Raw genomic sequence first — 18,969 nt, forward strand, 5'->3', positions numbered from 1 at the left:
GAAAGTGAACCCCTCTCCTGGAGTCAGGCAGCTGAGGCGCCTAAATCATTTCTTGTGAGAATGAGTGAGCACCTGATCGAAATAGTGGGACTACATGCTGGGTCTCCTATCTTGCAGGTGGGTTTCCTAACCACTAGGCTACAGAGTCAGTCACTCTCACTCACTCACTCTCTGGCTCAGTCACTAAGTATTTATCCACAGTGGAACAGCTTCAACAGGAGAGACTGAGGGAGCTGCATATCAGAATATTCCATAGATTAGTGGTTAGAGCTCTCAGAGGTGGTAGATCCTCTGTTGAAATCCTTTCTCCCTGCCCTCTGACAGATAGGGGAGAATTAAACCAGGCTCTCACACGTCCCAGTTGAGTGGTCTCACCACTGTGCTACAAGTTTGTATAAGGTGGGTGGCGGCACCACCCCTTCTTCCTAGATTTTGAATGGGAGCCAATCCAGTAAGTGGCCACTGAGCACATCTACTGGACCAGGTCCTACATGCAAGATAGGTGGGCAAATGCCTGTCTCTTCCTGGTTTGTGGATAGCTCTTGGGCTTAGATGGGAGGTAGGCACCTAGATGCCCAGAAGCAGCAGTAAAGTAGGCTCTGAGAGACCTTTTACTCTGAAAATGTAGGCACTAAGTGAGGTGAAGAGCCTACAGTGTTCAGCAGGGGTTTTGTGGATTGCAGTGGAGTCTACAGCTGGAACTTAGGCACTCAAATGTGCAGTTTAGGTGCCAGTACCTTTGTGAGTCAGTCCTTCGAGTCAGTTGATGGGCTTATAAAATTACTACAGCTCTCTGAGAAAAGAATATTTTAAAAATGAACAGTTCTCCTTTTCAGCATTATCTTTTATCAATTAAAAATAATAGGGAGTTCTTTTGAGTGATTTATATAATGCAGAAATATTTTACATGCAGATGGTTTGGTAATTAAAAATAAATTCTGGCATACAGCAAACATGTTTTAAACTCTGATTAGTGGTATCTCTCCTTTCTTCTTCCAGGAAAAAAAAATCAATCATTTTGGTTGACTTAAAATATACACATTGTGGGCTATAATCTCTCTCAGTCAGATCAACATAAATATGGGAAACACTGGTTTGGATTTACATTGATATAACAGAGCCAAATTTGGCCCTTTGAACATAAGAGTAGAATTAACTAAAGTTATCATTTTGTAAACATGACTAGGACCTAGATCATGAGAATAGACACTATTCTTTTTCTAGAGCTATGCTTTGGTTATTCTATGCTTGTCTAACTTCAGTTTAGGTACATACATTTTCAGTGAAATCCTTTAAAAAAATATTAAAGTAGTTTGTCTTTTAAATGAATCATACAATATGCACCACGGACTGGAAAATGTATGGTTTTTAAATATATTCCAATATGGATCCTATATTCAAATATATTTTTCATATTTTTGGGTGTGCTATTTTTCTCTTTCACAGTTAATACTATCTAATGATTTTCAGAATTCTGGAGAGTCCATGTGACTGCTCATATGGTTTATTAATTGACCAAAAATTTATCCAGATACCTCTATTAAGCAATTGTACTCCCACAATGATCCAAATTGTGCTTTTGGATGCACATGCAAGGCTCTCAGGCAATACTGTTGCTGATTTCATTGGCAACCTTCTGGATACCTCTGGGATCAGAACTTGGCCCGCTCACCAATTATCTTTTTCTTCCCAATACTTATGTAACTCTTACAAAAAACTATTTCTAACTCTGCATATTAGCTACTCTCTATCTTGAAATTCTTCTCAATCCAATCCTGCATGAGCATTGTTTTCCTAGCCCTTTGCTGTTTTAATCTGACCTTAAATCAAATGCCTTTAGGTATCTATCCTTGGTCATCTGTCATGTCATTTTGTGCTTGTGCCTGCCATAAATTGCACGTGCAAATCTCAGTATTTCTATTTTTAATTACTAGATCTTGGTGCAAATAAAGTAGTTAGATGTGTAACCACTAAGACTGGCACCCTGAATTCATCTTTGGTGACAAAAAAGGCAGATACATTCTTTTGTAGGCACTAAATGTGTGCAGATACCGGGAGGCTGAAGTTTATCCATTTAAAAAAATTCAATGTAAGTTATATACAATGCCCACAGAATGTACATTTAAAAATAGCGTTCAGTGGTGTAAAAACACACAACTTTCTTAGTCTTGGTGGTGGTGTAAGTTTTCACATGTCTGCCTTTCCCTAAGGTACAAAAGGATTGAGCTGCTAGTAAATATGTCATGACAGACTTAGTGCTTCTTTTCCAAGGAGGTTAAAGGGTTCGTTTCTGGAACTTCAAAACATTTCAACATTGAAGTAATTCTCTTATCTTTTAGAAGTGGGATAAAGACACTTTCCCACTGTGAACAATTAGATAGGAAATGTTCTCATGGTACTAATTTTCTCAGGTGAATGGTGCCAATGTGCCCTTTGTTTGCAACAGAGTTTGTATCATTAGGACCTTTAAAATAAGTGTTCCATACAATGTGCCTGGTGCTGGAGTCATTACTCAGTGCCTAGTGCAAGGATGTATAAACTGTTTCTGTAAATCTGTAAAAGGAAGCCTGTCAGGAGAAGTCTGGGAAGAGTTCTAAGCAGAAACTCTACTTTAAAGTAGAGGTAGAGAGAGAGAGAGGTTTTATGGATAATACTGGTTTCCTTATTCTAACCCTTTCTTCTTGAGAGTTAGAAGAAACTGATTCTTTACCAGTCACATTCTACAGGATCAGAAATTGCCTTCTTTTTAATCTAAGTAAGAGAAAGATAAGATACACATTTTGAACCCTCCACACTATTTTCAGTTTGATATGTCCATTGAATAGACGAAGTGGAAGCAAAACCTAGCCAGACTCTGAACTGCACTGAAGCTTAAAGATAGAGAGCACTGAAGTACAGGTCAATTCATTAATTTATGCAATGGAAAGTGATGTTGAAAGTGTTTTATAGCTCACTTACCTTCACTAAAGAAGGAGTTAAGAATAACTGTGCCATCAGTCTTACGAAGTTTGATACGCATTCCATTCCACTCCACTCCAAAAAGGAATGTACTATATGAACGGGGAGCTTTTACCAAAGAGCACAAAATCCATTGGCAATAAAGCAGCATATATAAGAGCAAGGGAAGCATTGTGACTTTATCAGTAAGAAGATCATCATCATTTTGGATTTTAACCAGGAACTTTCTGAAAAATTACGGAGCTAACTATGGAACAGCCACAGCAGTATGAACTAGTGAAATTGCAAGCCATCCAGCAAGGAAGCAGTGGAAGCATAATGAAAGTAATAGCAAAGAAAAATTCCCCATGGGAAATGGCCAGCCCCATAAAAATGCTGCTTTAGTGCATTCAGGCTCTGATCCTCCATCATAGAAGTCAACAGGAAAGTTGCCAGTGATTTCAGTGGGAGTAGGAGCAGGCTCTAAATCAGGGGTCTCAAAGTCAAATGACCACGAGGGCCACATGAGGACTAATACATTGGCCCGACGGATCACTGACCTGCCCCTGCTGCCCCGCCCCCACTCCACCCCTTCCATGAGGCCCCGCCCCTGCCCCACCTCTTCCCACCCCTTCCCTGCCCCCATTCCAACCCCTTCCCTGAAATCCCCACCCCAACTCTGCCCCCTCCCTGCCCCCAAGGGGTGCAGGAGGGGTGCAGGGTGCGGCAGGGAGCTCAGGGCAGGGGTGCGAGGTGCAGCAGGAGGTTCAGGGCAGGAGGTTGGGGTGCAGGAGGGGTGTGGGGTGTGGCAGGGGGTTCGGCCGCAGGAAGGGGGCCAGGCTCTGGCCCGGCGTGCACCTGGGCAGGCTCCCCACCTGCCTGCCCTGCCCCTGCGCCACTCTGGAAAGTGGCCGGAACCTTGGGTGGGGGGAAACGACACGGAGGTCTGTGTGTTGCTCTGGCCGTGCCTCCAGGCACCGGCCCCCACAGCTCCTATTGGCTGGGAACGGGAAACCACAGCTAATGGGAGCTTTGGGGGAGGTACCTGGAGGCGTGGCCAGGGCAACACACAGACCCCTGTGTCCCCCCTCCGCCAGGTCCCGGCTGCTTCCCGGAGTGTTTCAGGAGCAGGGCAGGCAGACGGGGAGCCTGCCCTGCCCCCGGTGCGCATCGGGCCAGAGCCGCTCTAGATAAACCCTGGAAGGGCTGTGGGGAGCTGGCAGGCCACAAAAAAAACCCCCGCAAGCCGCGTATTTGAGACGCCTACTCTAAATTCTCTGGGGAGAATTCTGGCAGGTGTGGGATTGGAAAAAGATAAGGACAGAAGAAGTCTGCTCAGCCAGTGGAATCATGTGCTGCAAATGTAAGGAAAAAGGACACTGGGTCACCACAAGCAACCATCTAGACTGACCTGCATCCATTGTGGTGGGCCTCATAAATGCACAGAGGAAATTGGGATGGTGTTCAGCTACAGTGGATTGCTGACAAGGAGAACCAGTGTGGATAGCCCTAAAGGCTGATCCCGCTGCTTCCCAGAGTGAAGGAAGAACTGGAAAGGATGAAAAATGGTGTTAATAGTGTGTTACTGAACTAATATGGGAGAGGGGGTTGTCCCTATAGTACCTACTACGGGAAAAATGAGCACGGTCTTTTTTTTTTTTTTTTTTTGGCATAGATCTAAAGACTGAAGCAGTAAAGAGGGAAAATACAGGGTTAGATTTACTGGTTTACTCTGGCTGTTTTGTGCCACTCCAGTGACTGGCCATTTAAATCAGGTTTATGGTTGTTTTGCATCACCGTAGCAGCACAAAGCAGCCAGAGCGTAGTGGTGAATCTAGCCCATAGTTTAACTGAGCAACAATATTCTGCTCACTAAATTCAGTTAGTGGATTCTGGCAATTGCTGCTTCATCCTGACAACTTATATAATGTCATTCAGCTGGCATTGTTTTTGTCACCTCCTTAAATCATATCACAAACACCCCAGACATCTTCTGAAGGAATAGGAGAGAGATTTTGCAATGCCTAGAGGGACAATTGAGTTTATGGGTCATCTGAGAAAGAACATAAGATTAAAACAAATCCTGAAGGCAGCGGATACTGCTTGCCTAAAATTAAATAGAGAAAATATATGCTGTAACCAACCCAACTACAATCCTTGAGGCATTTCATTGATAAAGAGGTCTGAGGGCACACCCAGAAAAGTCAGAAATAGAATTGAAATGTCACTTTAAATATTTCAGAACTGATGGACTTCCTTGATAAAATTTGTTAGGACAAATTCCTACCTGATCTGTTCTCCAAAGGCCACGCTACAAGCTGTTTAGAACAGAATGTCTATAGATCTGGAATAAAATACAGAACATGCTTTTAAAGTTCTAAAGAATCACATCCCCAGTTCTGGCATTATAAAGTTTCCAAGTTTGCCACCATTTCAATAGATGCCTGCAGCGACTGTCTCAGTGGAGCGAAATGGAAATGTTTGGAATGCCATGACCTATTGTTTCAGATGGCTTTCAGACTCCAAAACCAGGTATTCCCAAACAGAAAACATGTTTGGTGAGTATATGGGCTTATGAAAGCTTCAGAAGACAGTTACAGCATCTTGATAATTTCAAGCTTGTGACTGACTGCAGACCAGCTCATATCATTTTATAAATGGCAGAGCCCTAGAAAAGAAGAAAGTGATTTCTTTTTGTGATTTGATCTCATGGTCACATAAAACCTAGGTGCCACAGCAATAGGCTGAAAAATTGCAGATTATTTATCGTTTGTTTAGTGCTGACAATGTGGTCAGAGGCATACAGTTTACATTCTAAGAGACAGACAGGATATGGACCATGCTAGGAAATCCATACATCGGGAAAATGCAATGTATTTCTTTTAAAATATAAACTCACTTCTTGTGGCATCACTGATTAGAAATGAGTTTTTAAGAAGGTCTTGAATGAGGAGCGAGTAATGCCTGCCAAATTGGAATGGAGAGGGCATTCTGTACACTGGCGCAGTGGGGGTTGGGGGAGGCTGGATACCTTTGAGGATCTGAGATTTAGTCGCTTAACTTCCCTCTGTGCCTTTGAAAAATCTCTTGCAGCAAGTCTTGCTTTTGTCTGTTTAGTTTACAATCAACTCAGTGAAACATTTTGTGATTCTATGTATTATGTCGTGTTTTCCAACATATTTTAGACTACTAATAGAACAGAAACAGATCAGTAATACATGTTTTTAGTAACCTCATGAGCACAAAGACAGACATTAAAACAAAGCCAGTTTTAAAAAAAATTGAGGGATGCTATGCAAAAATAAAATGTACTGTGTGCCTATATATAGACAGAGAGAAAGAGAGAGACAGGGAGAAAAGAACAAATAAAAGCTAGTTTGTATTTATCTTCCCAAGTATGAGGAGGGGGTAACTTGAACATCTTAGCTTCTAGCAAAGAAAGATAAACATCAAGGCCCCCTTTTTCCCCCTCTCCCACTGCTTTAGGTGACAGTTATAGAAAATTAAAATTGAAATTCAAATGTGTGAGGGAACAGGCAGTTCTGAACACTGTTTAAGCAACAAGATATGAGTGTGAATTCTGATGTGTTAATTCACATCTAGTGTGTTGCTCAGAGACCTGATGAAGTGAGCTGTAGCCCACGAAAGCTTATGCTCAAATAAATGTGTTAGTCTCTAAGATGCCACAAGTCCTCCTTTTCTTTTTGCAAAGACCTCTCTGTTACCTGGGCTCAGTGGATAGATGCACACGTGGAATGGTATATTTTAACTCAACATTTTGTTGCTTTGAGTGTGCATGTATAATCTTTTGGGGTAGCTGTTTGGCCCTGCTGTTTAATTTAATTAAATAATTCATTTAGAGCTCATGAAAAGTGTCAGATTGACAGCCCTGGAGGCCAAAGTTTGTTTATTATTCACAATACACACAAGGGTGTATGTAACACCATGATAAAGGGTTAATTTGCTTTCAAGAGAAATATAAAATATGGGCTGTTGGCAGAGGAGCTTCTAGTTCAAGCTACTGTATATGAAAAAGGATTATTCCAGTATAACAGGTTACCTTATAGCCTGGTCAGTGCCCCTGCAAGGTTTTCATTTCCTTATGGACCAGTGAGCACAAAGGCCAAAGGGGGTCATATTATCAGCAATTATACTCTAGTAACAGGACACATCACAGAAGTCCACTGAGTAACTCTGAAGTAAGTAGACTGTAAGACATTGGGATAAGAGGAAAGAAATCAAAGGGCCAAATTATGCCTCACCCCTACTCATTTGCACAAGAGAAGAGCACATCTGAGGCCTTCCCCACCCCTGCATAGTGTGTGAAAGCAGAAGCCACAATCACAGCCCCTATGCTCAAGGCTGGCCCTTACTGGCACAATGTTTATTTTATTTTTTTTAAAGATATGAGGTCAGATTAATTCCTGGTGTAACTCCACTGACCAGGGATGTATGTAATTTACTAAATCTTACCAGGTCACTGAACTGATCCTGAAGGAATTTACTGAAGCTAGAGAATGAATGCTATTAACTGTTAATATTATTAAATTGCAAGTCTATGGCGGGGGGGGGGGGGGGAGGGTGAGAGGAGGTTTAAAACTTTAGTAAAACCCTGAACTCAACCAGGGATTTTCAGGGCTAAGTTTAAAAGCATTGCTCCTAAACAAGAGTTGGCATCTGCACAGGTGTTAGTGTATTTTTGCAGTAAAAACAAGGGAGGAGTTGCGTTCACTTTGGAGGACAGGATTGGAATTCAAAACAACCTTCAGGTAATTGCTCCATTCTGCTCTGCATTGGTGAAGTCTCAGCTAGAAAAGTACTGTATCCAGTTCTAGGAGTTATACTTTAGGAAAGTTGTGGACAAATTGGAAAGAGACTAGAAGAGAGCAACAAAAATAAGAGATTTAGAAAACCTGAACTATGAGAAAAGGTTTAAAAAACTGGGTATGTTTAGACTGGACAAGAGATGACTGAGGGAGGACCTGACAGCAGTCTTCAAATGTGTTAAGGGCTGTTATAGAGAAGACAATCAGCAGTTGTTCTCCATGTTCACTGAAGGTAGGACAAGTAGTAATGGGCTTATTCTGCAGAAAGAAAGATTTTGGCTAGATATCCAGAAAAACTTCCAAACTATAGGGATAGTCTATACTGGAATGGCTTCCCACAGTAAGTTGTGGAATCCCAGTCACTGGAAGTTTTAAGAACAGATTAGATAAATACCTGTGATGGTTTAGAGAAACAAGTGAGTGAGGTAATATATTTTACTGGACCAACTTCTGTTGGTGAGAGAGAGAGAGAGAGAGAGAGAGAGGCTTTTAAGACACACAGAGCTCTTTTTCTGGCATGGTCTAGGTATACTTTTTCCTGCCTCAGTGGGAGGGGGAGAAACTAACTGACCTCTTGAGGTCCATTCCAGCCCTATATTTCTATGATTATATTTTGACTCTTCTTTACCTGTAATCTTGGCTCATGGTGCCTCTCCTATTTGAGGGGGCAACTGTGATTTCCAAGAGTTTACAAGAAAAGGCCATTGTGTAAATGTGGCATACCCACAGAAAAAACAAAGGAATTATGCAGAGATTGAAAAAAGAGGCTCTAGGTGTAGTACCTGGAACAGTAAAACTGTAAAAAAGAATGTACATTGATAATGCACTATTATAGTATTTAAGTATTTAGCACCCAAGACATCTCATATCTGCAGGACTTTATTGACAATGTATTGACAGGATATTCAATATCAAGCCATTTGGAAAATATTAACATAGACCCCTTTCCAAGATTTTTTGGAGAACTCCAAATTTTAGTGTCATCCCATACAGTGAGGATCCAATTAAATGCCAGGTGAAGTCACAGGCAACCCCCTCATATAATCCAGTTAATAAATTTTATCAAACTTCTGAGTGAGCAGTTCTCCATAAGGATTACAAAGAAGGAGACAATAGAGGAATTTGGTTAAGATAGAGGGTAACTGCAATCTTCAATGAAGTAATAGATAGGAAAGTTATCAAGACTCATATTGATTACATGCTAATTAGTCATCTGGAGTACTTTGAGGGTCTAACAGGACACACAATTCCCAAAGACTTAAAAATAAGTGTCATGTAAATAGTCAGTGCAAAGAACTCTGGACATGTACATTTTCTTTCCTTCTCTTTACAAATAGCTTTTTACTACTAGTACGCTTTCTGTACTGCTTCAGTTACAGCATGAACACTCTTAAAGCATTGTATGACAAACACATTACAAAAGTTTCACGCTCCCCATCAGCACATATTGCAAACACCCACAAACTACTACTATGACAACTGAACAAAGCTGAAGTCTGTCCAAGGGTATTCATGGGAGTACATTGGGTATATATTCATGTTCAACCTTTTGGCTGAAGTAGACATAGTTGTCTCTTGAAAACAATCAGCCAACAATGGCAACCATCCAATAAAGAGCCATTTAAATGTTTATTCCAGACATGACATTACTTTTCTGAATCATCTCCTTGCATTTGTACTGTGCAGTGTAACATTATATCAGTTGTGACAATGGAATTTAACAACAAGTTCTCTTTATGACAGCAGGCTAAATTACCGTATAAAGAGAACACAATGTAATTAGTTAGAAACTATATACTGTACATTGTTATATTGTATTTGTTCTTTAGTCTAAAAGGAAATGGCAGAAAACAGTAAGTGGTAAAGATACAAATTAGATACCTTAGACTTTTATTATTTATACAATGTCAAAATGTGCATGGCGCTTTATAGAAAATAAGGCTGTGTCCTGGCTCCAAAGAGCTTATAATTTAAAGGTTTGATGTTGCAGGTTTTAAATCACATGACTAATCCTTACTCATTCAGATAGTCCCAAAACAATCATTTCACATTTAAAGCCCAATCTTAGCTGTTAACTTTCAGCAGATCTATCAGTCAATCACTGCTCCAGCACAAGCGATCAGGAGACATCCCTAACTTAAAACTAAATGGAGAGCTCTTGATACAGTGTATGTCATCTGTATACTTAGCAGTCATTGCATTCCTCATTAGCCACTGAAGTGTTAATTAAGATGGGATATATGGGATAAAGCTGTTTAATATAACCCAGTCATTGTCCAACATTAAACATTTTAAAACAAGGTTTGGGATCTGGTATACAGAGAGCTCAGGCTGCTTAGTACCCAGGCAAACACACGATTAAAAATCCTTTAAAACTTTTATTAAAAAGATACAGAAAAGGGAAAAAAAAAGTTAGATTTGAAATGTAAACTTATTAAGTAAGGGTTTCATTTTAACAACATCCCTTTTTCTTTAGCTGGATAAAATTTTTTGAAGGGAGAAAAACCCTTGTTTGACAGTCTCAAACTGTGTTAAAGACGGTGATAACTGTTCTTTTTGGCAAATAGAGGAGAAGTTAACAGAGATGGGCTGGACCAATTTTGTTGCTGTTATTATTAAAGTTGATCCTGTTTCCTTTAAGAAGTATCAAGACAAATACACACACAAATGGGAAGAGAAAAGAACAGCAAAGATGGAAAAAGCAGCTTCTGTCTCTGGTATTGACAGTCACTTGCAATCTCACTGCTGGAAAAAAAACAGGTGTAGCACAGAGTCTTGTCAGACACTTCAAAACCTGGCAAACTTGTACCAGCATCAGGTTGTTTAGGGCACTGCTTTTAGTTGCCTCTTTCTGGTCACAGGCTTACATCAGTGTTGCAGACTATACAGTCTTGGCTGGCTAAGCCAGACTCTTATTAGACAGAAGGAAAAAGGGAGAGGAATAGGAAAAAAGAAATTGGGTGAGGAAGGAATCACAGAATCATAGGATTAAAAGGGACCACAAGGGTCATCTAGTCTAACCCCCAGCCAAGATGCAGGATTTGTTGTGTCTAACCCATCCAAGACAGGTGGCTATCCAGCCTCCTTTTGAAAGCCTCCAGTGAAGAAACTTCCACAGCCTCATTAGGCAGTCTGTTTCATTGTCCTACTGTTCTTACAGTTACAAAGTTTTTCCTGAGATTTAATCTAAATCTGCTGTGCTGTAGTTTGAACCCATTGCCTCTAGTCCTGTCCTCTGTGGCAAAGAGAACAACTGTTCTCCATCTTTTTTGTGGCAGGCTTTCAAATATCTGAAGACCACTATCATATCCCCCCTTGGTCTTCTCTTTTTCAAACTAAACATACCCAATTCCTTCAAGCTTTGCTCTTATGGCTTGCATTATGTCCCCTTGATCATCTTTGTCGCTCACCTCTGGAGCCTTTCCATTTTCTCTACATCCTTTCTATACCTTGGTGACCAAAATTGGACACAGTACTCTAGCTGAGGCCTAACCAGTGCTGAATAGAGCAGTACTATCACCTCCCTTGATTTGCATGATTTACCACTATTAATGCAACCTAAAATTGCATTTGGTTTTTTTGCAACAGCATCACATTGCTGACTCATGTTGAGGCTGTGATCCACCACAACTCCCAGATCCTTCTCAGCAGTGCTGCTGCCAACCCAGTTTCTCCCCATTCTGTATTTGTGCATTTGGTTTTTCTTCCCTAACTGTAGCACCTTACGTTTGTCTTTGTTGAATTTCATATTGTTGTCTATAGCCCAGTTCTCCAATTTATCGAGATCCCTCTGAATTTTAGCTCTATCCTCCAATGTATTAGCAGCTTCCCATAGCTTTGTGTCATCTGCAAACATGGTCAGGATGCTCTCTATACCTACATCCAGGTCATTAATAAAAATGTTAAACAACATTGGCCACAGAACAGATCCTCGTGGAACCCCACTTGAGACCTCCCTACAATCTGACATCATTCCATTAATAGTTATTCTTTGTTTGCAGTTGTTTAACCAATTATGTATCCACTTAATGGTAGTTCTATTGAACCTGCATTTCTCCAGTTTACTTATCAGAATGTCATGTGGGACTGTGTCAAAAGCCTTGCTGAAATCCAGGTATATGTCCACCACATTCCCCCATCCACCAAATCAGGAAAATGACACACATTTGAGAGGGGAAATAGTCTCACATTCCAGGTTGTATTCAGGATTTAGCTGGAGCCAGGTGGTGATATCATCTGGGTTCCTCTCTCTAGCACAATCTTGTCAGGATCTCTCTCAGGATTAGGACAAAGATGGTCCAGGATCCCAGGAGATGGTGGGGGTGGCAGCCATGATGGTGAAGCTTGCTCCACTAGCCAGTTTTCTTCTTCAGAGTCTCTTTTGAGGATCCCCAAAGGGGAGTGATGAATAGAGTAACCCATCCCCTCATTATTTTGTCCATCAGTTAGACCTAATTTCCCACCCCAGTTTTGATTCATTGATTTTCAGTCTCACACTATTCTTGTTTATCAGGCAGGTCTTAACACAGTCCTTGAATTATAACAGCAGGCCTTTTCTAATTCAGTCTCCCTTTCCCCACCTCCCCCCATCAACATTTGTTTTTATAGGTTGTTGTGACATTTATAAACTTTCATTCACTTTTTATCGTTGGATTCATAATTAGTGTTAATTTGTGGGCCCAATTATCACACCACCACTTCAGGATTAATTTTACCTGCTTGCTCTGAAAATTTCTGTAGCACAGTAATTAAACTTCCTGGAGTTTTTGCCCTTGACCTGTTTTCCTTTACTTTCATACATCACTGCACTTTTAACTGATGATAAACCCTGCCAGAAAAGTCAACATGAGTTTGTGCTGTTACTACTAGCTTAGTCCAAGCCTTTGCAGTTAGAAAAGAAAAGAAAAAGTGGTAGTGAAAATAATTTACACTGATACAAGATATTAAATTCACACTATAGCGAACACTGAAGATAAACTAATTCAATATACAGTGTTCGATAGCAGTGATGTGATCAAAATCAACTTGTTATCCTCATCTTTTTCCAATAAAATGGTGTGCTTGGCTTATCTTGCCAGCACAAATATGGCGAATCATCATCTTTATTTCCAAGTTTCCTTTTTTTGGTTGTGGTATGCTATGTCATACCACAGCTTTGCTTTATTCTCATTCGGCCTAATCAGACAGTGTAACTTGCATATATCCTGTCCTGGGATTTCCTCATCTTTTCCAAAAGTAGTGGGCCTGATTCTCATTTACGCTACTCTGCTACTGCAAAGAGGCCTTTAAAAAGCAGTGTAAATGCGTGTTAGTGTAAATGAGGCACAGTACGTGTAAACCAAAATAAAAGCACAAGTACTTGCTATACAGCTATTTACTAACAATGTCCAAGCCCTTAATTATATAAATTAAGCCTGAAAACACCCCTGTGATGTAGGTACAGGGAGCATTATTTTTCCCCATTTTGCACAAAAGAAAATGGAGGCACAGAAAAATTAAGTGACTGGGACAGAATTCACACAGAGGCTGATTCAAAGACCATTGAAATGATTGGGCATCTTTCCACTGACTTTAATGGGTTTTGGTTTGTATGCCTAGTAAGTCAATGACAGAGCCAGGAATCCTGAGCCAACATACAGAGCACAGTTTTTCCTAACTTATAATGCCTAATACACAGTCTATATCATGGTTGCCCACTGTCATATGGTAAATAAGCACCCCGACTTTCACAATAAGACAAAAAAATCAAGCTAATCCCATTTCAAAATAAGGCCAAAACAAACCAATCCCTAAGAACCCCAACACTCTATGTGACTAGATCCCTCCAGTGTGCAGTCTGGGACTGTGGTGGGCCCACAGTGCATCCCTGACTCTCTCCCTGCCTTGCCCCTGCTTGCTGGGAGCCAATCAAAAAAGAAGCTACAAGCCAGACAAGCAACAAGCCAAAAATGAGCCAAAGAGCAACTCACAAGCCAATGAAGCCAAAAACAAGTCCAATTTCTGCACTTTTTTCACAGGTTTGGCATGTCTGGTCTATATGTAGGTATTTTTAAAAGTGCCTAATCACCATAGCATTTATGGGAAAATGGATGTGGTATAGTAAGTATTTCCAATGGCAGCCGTATAATGTATGAGTGTGTGGGTTAATGGTGGGTCTTAGGCCCCCAAATGTGTATGTGAAATATACTCTCCATGTGCAGATTTCCCCTCCCGAGTGGAAGGGTGTATGTGGTGGCCATTTTCTGTGGCACCATGCCCTCAAGGCAGTGCAGGGTCACTCCATGGGTAGTGACTGGGGGGAATGTACAGGGAATTGGCAGAAGTAGCCAGATTGGGGGGTGGTGCTGATGCATTGTCTCCTTTCTGGCCCCATGGCATTTAACTGGATGATAATACAGTGTAGGGCAGTACTGTTATCTTTTCTGTGGAGCCTGTTCTGCAGTGAGAATATCCCTTCAAGGACATAAGAATGGCCATACTGGGTCAGACTAAAGGTCCATCTAGCCCAGTATCCCGTCTTCTAACGGTGGCCAATGCCAGGTGCCCCAGAGGAAATGAACAGAACAGGTAATCAAGTGATCCATCCCGTTGCCCATTCCCAGCTTCTGGCAAATAGAGGCTACGGACACCATCTCTGTCCATTCTGGCTAATAGCCATTGATGGACCTATTCTCCATGAACTTATCTAGTTCTTTTTTGAACCCTGTTATAGTCTTGGCCTTCACAACATCCTCTGGCAAGGCGTTCCACAGGTTGACTGTGCATTGTGTGAAAAAATACTTCCTTTTGTTTGTTTGGAAATTAATGGGCAGCAGATTTGGTGGCCCCTAGTTCTTATATTATGAGAAGGAGTAAATAACACGTCCTTATTTACTTTCTCCACACCAGTCATGATTTTATAGACCTCAATCATATCCCCTCTTAGTCATCTTTTTTCCAAACTGAAAAGTTCAAGTCTTATTAATCTGTCCTCATATGGTAGCCATTACATACCCCTAATCATTTTTGTTGCCCTTTTCTGAACCTTTTTCAATTCTAATACATCTTTTTTGAGATGGGGCTACCACATCTGCATGCAGTATTCAAGGTGTGAGCGTACCATCGATTTATACAGAGGCAACATGATATTTTCTGTCTTATTATCTGTCCCTTTCTTAATGGTTCCCAACATTTTTTTTTTTTTGACTGCCGCTGCACACTGAGTGGATGTTTTCAGAGAACTGTCCACAATCGCTCCAAGATCTCTTTCTTGAGTGGTAACAGCTAATTTAGACCCCATCATTTTATATGTATAGTTGGGATTATATTCTACAATGTGCATTACTTTGCATTTATCAACATTGAATTTCATCTGCCATTTTGTTGCCCAGTCATCCAGTTTTGAGAGATCCTTTGGTAGCTCTTCGCAGTCTGCCTGGGACCTAACTATCTTGAGTAGTTTTGTATCATCTGCAAATGTTGCCACCTCACTGTTTATCCCTTTTCCCAGATCATTTATGAATATGTTGAATAGGACTGGACCCAATACAGACCCCTGGGAGACACCACTATTTACCTCTCTCCATTCTGAAAATGGACCATTTATTCCTACCCTGTGTTTCCTATCTTTTAAACCAGTTACCAGCCTATAAGAGGACCTTCCCTTTTATCCCATGACAGTTTACCTTGCTTAAGAGCTTTTGGTGAGGGACCTTGTCAAAAGCTTTCTGAAAAGCTAAGTACACTATATCCACTGGATCCCCGTTGTCCACATGCTTGTTGACCCCCTCAAAGAATTCTAGTAGATTGGTGAGGCATGATTTCCCTTTACAAAAACTATGTTGACTCTTCTCCAACAAATTACGTTCGTCTATACATCTGAGAATTTTGTTCTTTACTATAGTTTCAACCAGTTTGCCTGGTACTGAAGTCAGGCTTAACAGCCTGTAATTGCCGGGATCACCTCTGGAGCCCTTTTTAAAAAACTAGTGTCACATTAGCTGTCCTCCAGTCATTTGGTACAGAAGCTGATTTAAATGATAGGTTACGGACTACAGTTAGTAGTTCTGCAATTTCACATTTAAATTCCTTCAGAACTCTTGGGTGAATACTTACTTATTACTATTTAGTTTATCAATTTGTTCCAAAACCTCTTCCAAAGGAGAGGGTCCACTGGAGCCTGGCTAACAGAGAGCAGAACTAATAGGGTCATAGGCCCTCCATAGATGGCCCTGGCCTCCCACAGACTAGGATATGCAGGGTAGGCCCCATGTTGTCTTCCATAGGGTTAAGGCAGCCTCCACTCCTCCCAACAGAACAAAAGGGAAGGAACACCACAAAAGGCTGCCCAGAGAAAGATCCTCCTTGCTTCCCTGCTGAGTTTTAATGTTGGTGAGGACAACCTGGTTCATTGATTTTTACATAGTCATAGGAAAATTGATGAGAATTCCATGATGGCATTGTGACTTGTGTACATTCATTATTTGTATGGTGTTAATATATTAAAAGACAATGAATTTAAAAAATGGATCCTTTAGCAATACTTCAAAGACAATGATAAAAATTTTTTTAGCTTTCATCAGTTCTGGTGTAGTATTTGCTGCAAGGGGCTAAAAACAGGGTTTTGCTTTCTCTATTCACATTGTTCAATTGATTGAGACTTCATACTGAATGTCACAGCAAGAATAAAGGCTGACAAAGGAGGTGAAGTTGTCATCATTAATAGGTCGGAATATGAACAAGAGGCTGCCCCAACACCACTTTCCTTCAAGCCATTACCCTCTGATCCCACTGAGGGTTACCAAAAGAAACTACAGCATTCGCTCAAGAAACTCCCTGAAAAAGCACAAGAACAAATCTGCACAGACACACCCCTGGAACCCCAATCAGGGGTATTCTATCTGCTACCCAAGATCCATAAACCTGGAAATCCTGGATGCCCCATCATTTCAGGCATTGGCACCCTGACAGCAGGATTGTCTGGCTATGTAGACTCCCTCCTCAGGCCCTACGCTACCAGCACTCCCAGATATCTTTGAGACACCACTGACTTCCTGAGGAAACTACAATCCATTGGTGATCTTCCTGAAAACACCATCCTGGCCACTATGGATGTAGAAGCCCTCCACGCCAACATTCCACACAAAGATAGACTACAAGCCGTCAGGAACAGTATCCCCGATAATGTCACGGCGAACCTGGTGGCTGAACTTTGTGACTTTGTCCTCACCCATAACTATTTCACATTTGGGGACAATGTATACCTTCAAATCAGCAGCATTGCTATGGGTACCCGCATGGCCCCACAGTATGCCAACATTTTTATGGTTGACTTAGAACAATGCTTCCTCAGCTCTCGTCCCCTAATGCTCCTACTCTACTTGCACTACATTGATGACATCTTCATCATCTGGACCCATGGAAAAGAAGCCCTTGAGCAATTCCACCATGATTTCAACAATTTCCATCCCACCATCAACCTCAGCCTGGACCAGTCCACACAAGAGATCCACTTCCTGGACACTACGGTGCTAATAAGCGATGGTCACAAACACCACCCTATACCGGAAACCTACTGACCGCTATGCCTACCTACATGCCTCCAGCTTTCATCCAGACCACACCACACGATCCATTGTCTACAGCCAAGCTCTATGATACAACCGCATTTGCTCCAACCCCTCAGACAGAGACAAACACCTACAAGATCTCTATCAAGCATTCTTACAACTACAGTACCCACCTGCTGAAGTGAAGAAACAGATTGACAGAGCCAGAAGAGTACCCAGAAGTCACCTACTACAGGACAGGCCCAACAAAGAAAATAACAGAACGCCATTAGCCATCACCATCAGCCCCCAATTAAAACATCTCCAACGCATCATCAAGGATCTACAACCTATCCTGAAGGACGACCCATCACTCTCACAGATCTTGGGAGACAGGCCAGTCCTTGCTTACAGACAGCCCCCCAACCTGAAGCAAATACTCACCAGCAACCACACACCACACAACAGAACCACTAACCCAGGAACCTATCCTTGCAACAAAGCCCGCTGCCAACTGTGTCCACATATCTATTCAGGGGACACCATCATAGGGCCTAATCACATCAGCCACACTCTCAGAGGCTCATTCACCTGCGCATCTACCAATGTGATAGATGCCATCATGTGCCAGCAATGCCGCTCTGCCATGTACATTGGCCAAACTGGACAGTCTCTACGTAAAAGAATAAATGGACACAAATCAGACGTCAAGAATTATAACATTCAAAAACCAGTTGGAGAACACTTCAGTCTCTCTGGTCACTCAATTACAGAGCTAAAAGTGGTAATTCTTCAACAAAAAAACTTCAAAAACAGACTTCAATGAGAAACTGCTGAATTGGAATTAATTTGCAAAATGGATACAATTAACTTAGGCTTGAATAAAGACTGGGAGTGGATGGGTCATTACACAAAGTAAAACTATTTCCCCATGTTTATTTCCCCCCTCCAGCTGTTCCTCAGACATTCTTGTCAACTGCTGGAAATGGCCCACCTTGATTATTGCTACAAAAGTGCCCCCCCCCCCCGGCTCTCCTGCTGGTAATAGCTCACCTTAACTTATCACTCTTGTTACAGTGTGTATGATAACACCCATTGTTTCATGTTCTCTGTGTATATAAATCTCCCCACTGTATTTTCCACTGAATGCATCCAATGAAGTGAGCTGTAGCTCACGAAAGCTTATGCTCAAATAAATTTGTTAGTCTCTAAGGTGCCACAAGTACTCCTTTTCTTTTAGCAAGAGTATTGTGTACAAGCGTTAACTATGAATTGTGTCAAAACAAGTACATTTCTTAGGCAAATTTAAGGATTTATTAGTGAACATTTTCAACATTGATTTTTCCATCAAAACCCTCTGCATAAAAAATACTTCTCATGACATTACACTAAAGCAACAAGTTTCTTTTTTATCAAGATCTATTGCTTCTATTTCTCAGAAAGTGTTGAGTAAGATCAACAATTAACTAGCCCCTGTGTTAGGTATAAAAATGGTTGTTGAGCATTTGTGACAGTGATTTAGTGAACTGACTGCATGGAAAAACTTATCTGTTAAGATGGTCTCTTTTCCCCCCATAAAGGGCTTTGTTTATAAAGATAGAAATCTTCAGTCAGTGGATTTCTCTCATTCTCTTTATTAAGGTTGTGTATGCAGATTTTACTTGTGTGTGAGTGTGAAT

This window comes from Eretmochelys imbricata, chromosome 7, assembly GCF_965152235.1.
Source record: "Eretmochelys imbricata isolate rEreImb1 chromosome 7, rEreImb1.hap1, whole genome shotgun sequence".
In the NCBI taxonomy this organism is placed as follows: Eukaryota; Metazoa; Chordata; order Testudines; family Cheloniidae; genus Eretmochelys; species Eretmochelys imbricata.